General features: G+C 46.0%; 1 protein-coding gene across 3 annotated transcripts in view; it reads left to right on the top strand.

Moving 5' to 3' along the window:
* Positions 1-10,236: 10,236 nt before the first annotated feature.
* The window catches only part of LOC147447814 (uncharacterized), a 101,369-nt gene continuing 101,005 nt past the window's right edge, over positions 10,237-10,600 (top strand). For all 3 annotated transcript variants that reach the window (XM_086523521.1, XM_086523520.1, XM_086523519.1), the window contains exon 1: positions 10,237-10,519. The gene's annotated coding sequence lies outside the window, so the exon portion shown is untranslated. The remainder of the gene's footprint in view (positions 10,520-10,600) is intronic.

The following is a 10,600-nucleotide window of genomic DNA, read 5'->3' as shown; positions in this document are numbered from 1 at the left end:
CCTGATTCATTAATGGGTACCTCGATCACAGACTCGTGTCCATCTAAGTCAAGTGATTGCACATGATTTTCCTCATCAATCATAATCGAGTCAGGCCTATTTGGTTGCGCAAACTGCGGTAATCCCGTTCGTAGCTCTCCGTTAAGGAATGCTCGAAGTGCAAGGAATAACTCAGGATCTCCATACAGCTTTGCTATGATCGTGGTTCGGACCTCAGAAGACATGAAGTCCACTAGTTTGGCAACATTCATTGGCATTTTGCAGGGTGTAGGTCCTTGACTAGGAACGGGTGAGGATGGAATCTCATATTCCTCAATGGGATCAGGTATTCCTTCGTTAAACATCCTTTCCAACAAGAAGGGTTGTATGCTCACTTTCTGATGTCCCGTCCTCACTCCCTTCTTGGATGATACTAGATATGGCTAACGGTCTATGGTTCATGTGGGGTGGATGAACTTGCGTGGGAAACACTGTGTCATGAATTTTGACATGCATGGGTTCTGGTTCTAGTTCCCCTTGAGTCTCCTCCACTAAACCTCTTAGATGTTTCACCTGCTCAATCTCGTCTATTGGGTTTGGGTACGTCCCAATCTTCTTTTTACGATTCTTCCCTTTTTGCCCCTGCGGTTTATCTTGGGGGTCTTGGATTGGATTTGGAAACACTTGTGGTGTTTTCAGAGGCTCTTTATGGTTTTCTCTTATTCGGTTTTCATTTGGTTCCATGTTACGGTTTTCTTTGTCGGTCTTTCCCTTTGTGGTATTGGTTCTAGTCTCCATTGTCTCGATTGAATCTGAATCATCCTCGAGGTCATTCATATACACGGGGTCATCTCCTGTTCCTATGTTTGTTTTGGAACTTGGCTTTGAATTTCCCGTATTCTGCGATCTCTTCCTTCGTGTCTTCTTTTTCTTTGCTTGGATAACTGACGCGGTATCTCTCTCTTCGAGGATATGGTCTGGCCCTTGAAGCATGGACCGTGTAATCGCATAAGCGGGTGCGACGGGTGGTATTGGCGACGTCACACTAGCAATTTCGACCAAATTTAGGGGTGTGATTTTAGGTGCATTTGGGTTATAGGGGCATTGGGCAATCAAGTGATCTATGCCACAACGATTACATGTGAGTATTGGCATTGCAGACGTGCTCCCTTGATTCATTTGCATCTGTGCAGCATTCTTTTGCAGCCTAATAGGGCACTCCGCTGCTCGATGTGGTCCACCATACTCGTAGCATTGAAGAGGTGGCCTCCTAGCCTGGGTGTTGATATTTTGACCTCTGGATGCGAGAGCAGCAGCTTGATAAACCGGCTTGACTTGCCCCCAACAATCTTCCATGTAGTATATAGGACACTCTTCCAATGTATCAAGTCCGTAGGCAATACTAGTGTCTATTTCCTCCTCACAGCCATCTGCATAAGCATTAGATGGCTCGCAACCCACTTGGTTCATAGGGGCGACTCTTGGATGCGGGGGCTGCGGTCCTAGCACAGGAGGTGGTAGCGGTGTAGCTTGTACAACATTTTGAGATCTAGGGACCATGTGTTGCGGTAGTTGCTCAACAGGTGGAGCAGGCATCAATACAGGAGCTCGAGGCGCATCCGTCCAGGCTACAGGTGGTCTATTTGCCATCATACGTTTGATCATTAAACAATCCTTAGCTTGGTGACCATACCTACCACATGCGTTGCAAGTTCCATTAAATTTTACTCTAAACGTAGGGCACTCACTAGTGCTATGTGGACCTAAGCAAATGGAACACCATTGTTGCTCCCTTCTTGGATACATGTGACTATTTTGAGGGGGTCGATTATCCTTAAGAGACTCTTGGATTGCCTTGGTGAGGTCTGTCAAGAATGTCTCAAATACCTTTAGCTCATTGGCAATGGGCTTTGCAGTCATGGGTTCATACTCAATGGCTTGTGAGCTAGTGGATCTCGTGTCAGTAGACACCCTCATGCCTGCTATCATCAAGTTGTCCTCTAATTGGATTGCATTGGCAGTGACATCTTCCCAGGTTGTGATACCTCTAATCACTAGTCCATTATAGATTCCTTCATTCCTCAACCCTCGAATGAATCGATCGAGCAGTTGGTTATTGTTGAAGCGCTCATTTACAGGGCAGCGAAAGTTTAAGTGCTTTAGACGACTAATGAAGTCCCTTACTGACTCTCCTTCCTTACGTTCGGCCTTCTGTAGCTGAGATGCTACACCCCAAAGCACATCTTCTTGTATGTACTCCTTTAGAAACAACCTTCGAAGGGTAGGGTAGATTGTTTTCTCGTCCACCCTTAGGGTTCTATACCAATCTCTAGCCTTCCCACTTAATGTCAAGCTTAAGGCATTGCACTTATGTAGTTCGTTGCGTTCCCCTAAGGAATCACATACTTGTTCAAACACTTCAATGTGTTTTCTAGCATCTTCGTCCCCATTGAATTTTTGCGTGAGTTTGGCAATTTGTACTGCCTTACTTCTAGGCTCTCTATCAGATGCATGACGCATATTTTCCGCGATAGATCGACCTATGGTTTGAGCAAACGCTGCCAAGTCACCTATGTGAGGAGGCAGGGCCGGTGGAGGTACTCTTGGAATCATATGTGGGAGAGGGACGGGTACCGGTCTTGGCATATGTGTGGATGATGCAGGATATGGAACATAACCGGGCATAGGTCCACTCGGATAAGGGTTAGGGAGCGGCACTCGAGGAGCATAAACAAGTGGTACAATTGGAGGTGTGGGGGCCATGTGTGCATAAGGGGCTAGAGGCACATACGGTCGAGGCCCCATATTAGGTACTACGACACTAGGTAGTGGCACTGCGCTAACCGTAGATGTCATCGATACATTCTCTGTCAGGCTTATCCCTGGAGTGAGCACTGTGTTTTCCTTAATAGAGGGTTGAGCCAAGTTAGGGAAGCTAAAGTTGTCGCTCGGAGGCTCAGATTGAATAAAGACCCCAGGTGAAATGACGTAAGATGGGTCCATGGGGCTCATTAGAGGAGTCTCCATTTGTGATAGAGTAGGCTGTTGAGCCTTGCCCGTATCCAGAAATCTCATGGGGCCAGTTGAGATTATATTTACCCCTCGATTTTGCCTTTCCGATTGAATAATGCCATGGATAACATTACAGATCATTTTCTGTTGATCTTCGATGCTCGTGGCACTAGAGGTGGATTGTACAATCTCTATCCATCCTACATGGTAGGCGTGGCCAGAGTGTAGATCCGTCAACACCTCAGTGTGGAGGTCGTATGTCCAATGATCATTAATGAACAAATCCTTCTAGAGTCGACGTGTTAACGGTTTCTTGTGAGGTAGAAGCAATGTTGCTCCCCGTGGTTTTACTTGTCAGCAACGGTACTCTAGAGGGAACTTCAGAAGGAGGTAGCTCAACAGGGCCTTCTTGGTAAGAAGTTGGCAGGATATCCACATGGACACTCTTTGGGGGTGTGGGGTCCACGTGCGATGTGAAAGGAGAGTCCACTTCCCCACCCCCTTCGTGTGCTTCATTTGCATTAGGTTCCGAGCGAGTAGCTCTACCTAATGTTTCCATGAAACGGCTAAACATACTAGTACTAGGCTGTGGAGCTTCGGGAGGTGCATGGCCTTCTCTCTCAGTGTTTTGGGTAGCGTATGCTTCCATGATTTCTGAGTCGGAGGAGGAATCACTAGCGCTATTTTAGGTTCTTGGGTGGTGCTACCTTGTGTCCCCGCTGAGGGTCTAGAGCCTATCGTGGATGGGTAATGGGTGTCCGTATGAACAGAGGCACCCTCAATATGCTCGTGTTCTAGCACCCGCCCAGAGCGTAAGTGCATGTGCTTTTGATACCCTAAGGTGTCAAAAAGCTGCTCTAGGAGGCCTTGTGACTAGTTTTTTGCGTGTTTTTTGTTTTTTGTTTTTTTTTGCTAGATTTTTTAGAGCGTGTCGTGGAATGGGCCGTGTGATAGCTCGAAACGAGCGTATCGCTAGGAGGGACGCGCTGTGCTTTATAGCCCACCGTTTGGTTCTATTTTGCTCCAGAAAAGCCCGAAACAGTCTTTTCCTAGTTGGGGAACTAGTCTCCAAATAGCAAGTCTAAGGGTGCAAGTGGGAAGAGAAGGGAGGAGAGTGGAGGACTTGTCCCACATGCTCTCATTCCCTCTTGAGGAGGTAGGGTATATATATAAGAGTGAATCTAGTATATATCATAAGATTGAGGACTGAGGCCTGGGCCTGGGCTTGGGCTTGGGGAAACGATCCCGATCTAACTTTTATACAAACCAACCCGTCCGTTTTTATAACTCACGTTTTTTATTTCCGAAAATCTAACCTCCCCCTCACTCACGTTTTTATTTTTTGATTTTTTTAAATTTTATTTTGAAAAAGTTTTCTTTTTTTAAAAAAAATAAAAATTTTAAAAAAATATATATTTTTTAAAAAATATATATATATATATATTTTTGGGAATATTATTTGGTACGCGTTGACCTCACCTAACTATTTACTGTCACACCTACCTACTGACCTGCTAATCAGTGGTTCACCTAATTACTAACCTGCTTAATTAACTAATTGTGCAGCTAACTGTGCACAAACCAGAAAATGCAGAAAATCGAAACTTGACAGAACTGTGCAGTGCAACCCAAAAAATGCAAAAAAACGCAAGAAATGCTAATTGTGTGACTAATGCTAACTGTGTGCAAACAGAAAAACAGAATTTTGCTAACTGTCTAACTAATACTAAATGTACGCAGCAGAAAAACAGAAAATGCAAACTGTGCGCAACAGAAAAACAGAATTAACAACTTGCAGAAAAAATACGCCTTCCTCTCTCTCTTCTTTCCTACTGCAAACCACTCATACAAGAAGCACAAAGTGCCTCTTGGGCTTAGTGCAGGGCTATTCCTCGGCAGCAGCGCCAAAAATGTGCGCTCCTTGCCGCACTGTCGAAGCAAGGGACTTGCCGATACACCGTGTGCGAGCCGCAGACGGCTCCAAGCACACAACTAGTTTAACTAGTAAGCTCAAAGACGGCAATGGTGTGTCACTCACCGCCTTATGCTCCTGCCGTAGAGGATTCCTCGCCGCGAAGAAGAGGGAGACGCCGCTACGCCGCGCTCAACCGCCTCACCGCCGTCATGCCGCCGCAACGCTCGATCTCACACACACTCTCACACTCTCTCTCTCTCTCTCACACACACACACACAAGGAGATGGTGAAGGAGAAGGTGGAGATGGAGCAAGAGCAGCTTCTATTGCACAATGAGAGAATGACTCAATTTTAGGTTTAATTGGCTTTTATGTGAGCTCACCCCATTCACACTTGGGCGCCCATGCTTAGCCAACTAACCCTAGCATGTTCGTGTTAGAGTGCGCCTCTCATCGGCGATCACTCTACCTTTCCCTATTGGACCGACAAGCTCGGTGCCTGACTCTACTTAAATAAATAATACGGTTACGGTGTCCGTCGTAGGCGATAGGGTGTCCGTGAGCCACGAGGGTTAACAAACGACAATCATGGGACCAAATTATGTCGACTTGTAATGGGCTTGATTTGTGGCCCTTTTTGCATGCGAATGATCCAGGGTTCACTTTTCAACATAATGCTCAATCTATGTATCGCACTCGACTGGATCACTGGTATCTTTTTCACATGCAACAGTATGATGATTTTATATGCGAGATGAGGATTGATTATGCTATGTGTCTCTCGGATCATTTTCCCGTATGCTTGAAGCTTCGTTTTGCTTCTTTTGATGTCAATGACCGGTCACCTACCCAAGAAGAGACTTTTGCATGTCAATAATGCTTATCTCAAGCATGAGCCTTTTCGCGCTATACTTGTGGATATCATCCTGCCTTTGATCTCCCAGATGTATGTTGATACGGACATAGACTGGTTCCGCTTTGTTATGCGTGTTCAATGTGTTATCCAGGATTATCGCAGGGACTATTTGTCCCAATTAAGGGAACAAGTTAATTAGGCAAAGGATGCTTGTAGGAGATTAATGCACTTGGCTAATCATTCTTCTTTTACTGCCACTCAAATGACTGAGTTGCTTTCTGCTCGCGTTATGTTACGGCACAATGATAAGAGGAAATTGGCCAAATGGCAGACTCGAGCTCGTCACAACAGGCTTTTGTAGATAAAGGATGTGCTTCTAAACAATTCTTCCAGCATTTGCATCACTCTAGGTAGTCTCAAGCTATTCGGAGAGTTAAATTACCGTCAGGGGAGTGGACCTCCACTTTCAAAGAGCTAGCACTAGACCTACACTCTCATTATGGCAAGATTTCTAAGGCCCCTTCTTCTCCCACGAGAAAAGCTTGCCAAGCGCGTCACATGTTTTTATCGCATGTTACTCCCATTCTTTCAATGCGGCAGGCCCAAGACTTGGAAGCTGTTTTCACTAAGTCGGAATTGTATGCCAGCTTGCTTGATTTGGGTCGATGGAGAGCTCCTAGTTGGGACAGTCTCCATGTGGAATTTTTCTTGTCTTTTTGGGATTATTTGAAGTTGCCTCTGTTGTTGATGATGAATACAGCTTGGGAGCAACAGGAATTGCCCCCTCTTGGAAAGATGGTTTGCTCAAGATGATACCTAAGCATGCATTGTGTGAAGAATTCTCTCACTGGTGGCCTATTACACTCATGCCTGTGGTATATAAATTAATGGCAAAAATGCTTGCTAACCGAATCAAGTGCTTTCTGCATGACGGCTTGCATTAATCTCAATACGACTTCATTCCACAACGTCAAATTACTGATAACCTCGCAAATGTCATCATTGGAATGGAATATGCAAAATACGCTCGACAGGATGTCTTGGTCATGTAGGTCGACATTGAAAAGGCATTTGATACTATTCTTTGGGATTATATTGCGGATACCATGCAACACTTGGGCTTTGGGCCTAGGCTATCCTGTGTCGTGCTTTTCTTGTATGCACACAACACTTTTGCAAGCTTGCTAGATGGATCTCTCACTGAATCTTGGCCTTTGGGACGGTCGGTAAGGCAGGGTTGCCCTCTGAGTGCTTTACTTTATGCGATAGCTACTCATCCCTTGTTTATGTATTTGGATTCCTTGACTTCCACGGGTAGGCTACATGGCCTGACTTTACCTTCTAGACAACAGTTTGTTGGTCAGGCTTATGTGGACGACTCTTTGTTCATGCCTCGCAATAACTATGATGATGTGCAACAGATTATGCATACTCTTCACTTGTTTGGATTGGCAGCAGGTCTCAAAGTTAACTTTTGCAAATCCAAGCTATTGCCTCTGAAAGAGTGTGACTGGCATAAGATATTGTGGCCTGGGGAGATTGTTCCTCCACATACTCTAGTTCGCCATTTGGGTTATCCGTTGGGTTGGAATGTATCGGCTATGTAGAAATTGGATTGGGTGATCCAACGCCTCCATTCCAAGTTGAATTATTGGAAACTGTCCACGTGGCCACTTCGTGTGCGTCTCAGGATTGCCCAATGCATCCTTGTGGCTTATGTGCAGTTTTACTTGCCTTTGTTATCCTGGCCTCGGTTGCGCTTGCAGTCCCTCATGTCCAATATTTAGAGCATTTTTTGCAGATCTCGTCTAGCAAGAAGGGTCTTCGGCTTCTATCTATGGACAAGCTGTGTTCTTCCAAGCGGCTTGGAGGGTTAAATATTTTAGACTTGAGACGTCATCTTCTGGCTCAGAAAGCTATGCTATTGCCAGTTTGGGTGGAGCTACAACAACCCTAGGCTCTCATGGTCACACGTCTGTGTACGCACATCATCACCCCATCTTTTGGTCATTGGAAACCGACTTATTGGGATGTTGTTTTTGGGAAGCTTGAAGGACACATTCCTAGATGTCCCTTTACTTCTTTTCTAATTGTTGATTGGAAGGTTGTCACTTTGCATTTGGCTTGGAATGGTCGACAATCCTCTGTGGGTAACTCTCTTCGCTTGGAGAGTCTGCATTGGAGCAGGGCTTTTGCTTCGACTTTGGTTCAACAATCTCCTTGCCAAGCGTATTTTCTTTCTCAAAAGGGAATCTGTCAGATGCATCAGGTGGTTGATGACTCGGGTTATGTTCTTTCGTTCGCTGATGCAGTGTCCCGCTTTCGGTTGGGTCTTCACTATTCTCCTCTCTGGTGGGAGATTCAAAGGATGCTTGTTGCTCACTCACCCATTCCTCCTTTGGAAGTGGACTCTTGCTTCTCTGATTGGAATCTGGCTACTACTAGATTGGACTGCATTTCAGCTGGCAGTGTCTATGCCATCCTTCAGTTTGATGTCTGGATTGTGCATCAAGGTAATCATCTGTGGTCGCTTTCCGAATCATCCTTGTGGTGGCAACACACATTGTCTCGCATTTGGTAGAGTCATCTATCTCTGAAGGAACGTGTTTTCTTGTGGTGCTGCTTGGTGGGAGCTCTACTTGTTGGCAGTGTGTCACATGCTCGGCATATTGCGCCTTCCCGCTGCCCCCGATGCCTTGAAGCTGAGGAGACTATGCCACACTTCCTATGGCGTTTTCGTCACTCCAGAGCCTTCATTCAACAAGTGTCAACTGCTCTTTGGCTACGTTTTCCTTCAGCTCTTTTCACAGACGCTTTTGGCTTTTTGGGGTGCTCCAGTCACCACAATCTCAGTTTGCGGTGTTCTTCACCTGGGTTAGATTTTGGACTATGTGGGCCATCTGGCATTATAGGAACTCCTTAATGTTCCAAGGCACTTCTGTTGACCCCTTTCCCTATTTCAAATTATCTCTTGGTCAAGCGCTGCATTTTGCCTATGACGCTGGAGATGTCACTCTTGATACCTACAGGATTTACTTTGACTGTTTCTAGCCTTCAGAGCCTCATAGTGCTCCGCTTTTTGTATCCCTTTCTTTTCGTGGGTTTGCCTTGCTTTGAGGTTTCCCAATTGTAAATTAATCAAAGCAGATTTACCAAAAAAAAAAGAACGTGTGTGTGTGCGTGCGTGAGAGAGAGAGAGAGAGAGAGAGAGAGAGAGAGAGAGAGAGAGAGAGAGAGAGAGAGAGAGAGAGAGAGAGAGAGAGAGAGAGAGAGAGAGAGAGAGAGAGAGAGAGATGAGATAGCTCCTACAATCTTTAACCACAATCCTTTCTTTCGCGCTTGAACCATAACAACTTCTTTTAACTTCCCTTTTGATAGAGTCTTTCCAAAGATAGAGCAACTATAAGGCTCAAGCACAAGGCCTTGGAAATGGCATTATCAACAAAGGATTCCATGGTTGGAAATTGCTCGAGTTTGAGACTTGTGGGATGTAATGGTAAGAGCCATGCCTTCCGTAGCACGTGTAGGGGTAGGATATGTAGGGTTGTCGGTAGAGCTCTTATGTGGTCAGAAAGAATTAGCAATGGACTCTGTGTGTTTTATGAGTGGATGCATTCTGTTTGTACTCTCCCATGCGGCAAATTCCTAAGAGACGAGCTCTCAATTATGTTTTCATTTGTTCTCGGAGCGTAAAGCTCCACAGACCCTTTCCGATTCCGTTCCCAGAATCTATGAGCATAGGCCGAGGCCTCTTCGCTCCTTCTCCGTGAGGAAGTACCTGCAAAAGCACAAACATGAAACAACAACGCGAATTGTGAATTCACAATTGATAGTTGTCACTCCGAGTACGCAAGAGTGAACTTCGAGTGTTGACCTCTTTCGATCACTTGTAGATTTCTGGGCGTGGTTCTCCTTGACTGCTCGCATTGGTGCCAAAACTGGGCCCTGAGAGAGGGGATGGGCTGCTTTTATAGGCTCCCGCACCCGGCAGGAATAGCTTATCTTTTCGATAGCGATCTACAAGTCAGGGGTTAGAGTGCCTAGCGCTACGTATGTTGTAAAAGCTAGAGAACGTATGGGGCTGGGTTGGTGGGATAGGGCTCTAAAGGAAAATGGTTTTCTTGCCATACCGGTAACTGTTTAACGGGTCGGCGTGCAGGTCGCACGCGAAGACCGGCAGTAGGCAGTATGCCTGAGGCGGCACATGACCGATCAGGTATGCCGGTGGACGACGGGCTTGGCCGGTGATAATATCTGCCCCTGGTAGACAGAGGCTAACTTGCTGAGCCGGTGGTCATCCTCCCCATCAACCAGGGTTGCTTTTGAACCTCTTTCTCTCTCTCTCACTCTCTCTTCCCCCGCGCGCACACATTTGTGTGCAAGCACTAGTCTCGGACACACAATTTGTCGTGTATCATATCTCGTCTCAGCCCTTCCCGACCCCCCCCCCCCCCCCCCCCCCCCCCCCCCCCCTTTCTCTCTCCCACACACACACACACACGCCCTTACGTGCACTCACATTCAAGGCCTGGTAACCCAGCACGTGTACAGGAGTCTCATCATAGTTAAGGCGATGCATTTGAAGCTTGTAGTATTCTTCTGATCAACAGACTCTTTCCAATTGATCCGACATTTTGCAGTGAAGGCTGGAGACCAGTTACTTAATGGCAGACCAATCTTTTTTTTTGGAAGGTGATTTTTCGATCACGACCACCCTCGGTCTGATCAAACTACAAATTTGGGCATCACATTTCCATGTAAGCTTTCCGATCCTTTCCCTTACGTTCATCTGCATTGAACAAGCGATAAAAATTGATTATTTCAAGGGTTTTGATTGT

The sequence above is a fragment of the Adiantum capillus-veneris genome, chromosome 11 (assembly GCF_014529385.1).
Source record: "Adiantum capillus-veneris isolate H3 chromosome 11, ASM1452938v2, whole genome shotgun sequence".
NCBI classification, from domain to species: Eukaryota; Viridiplantae; Streptophyta; class Polypodiopsida; order Polypodiales; family Pteridaceae; genus Adiantum; species Adiantum capillus-veneris.
This window is presented reverse-complemented; position numbering and strand designations above follow the sequence as displayed.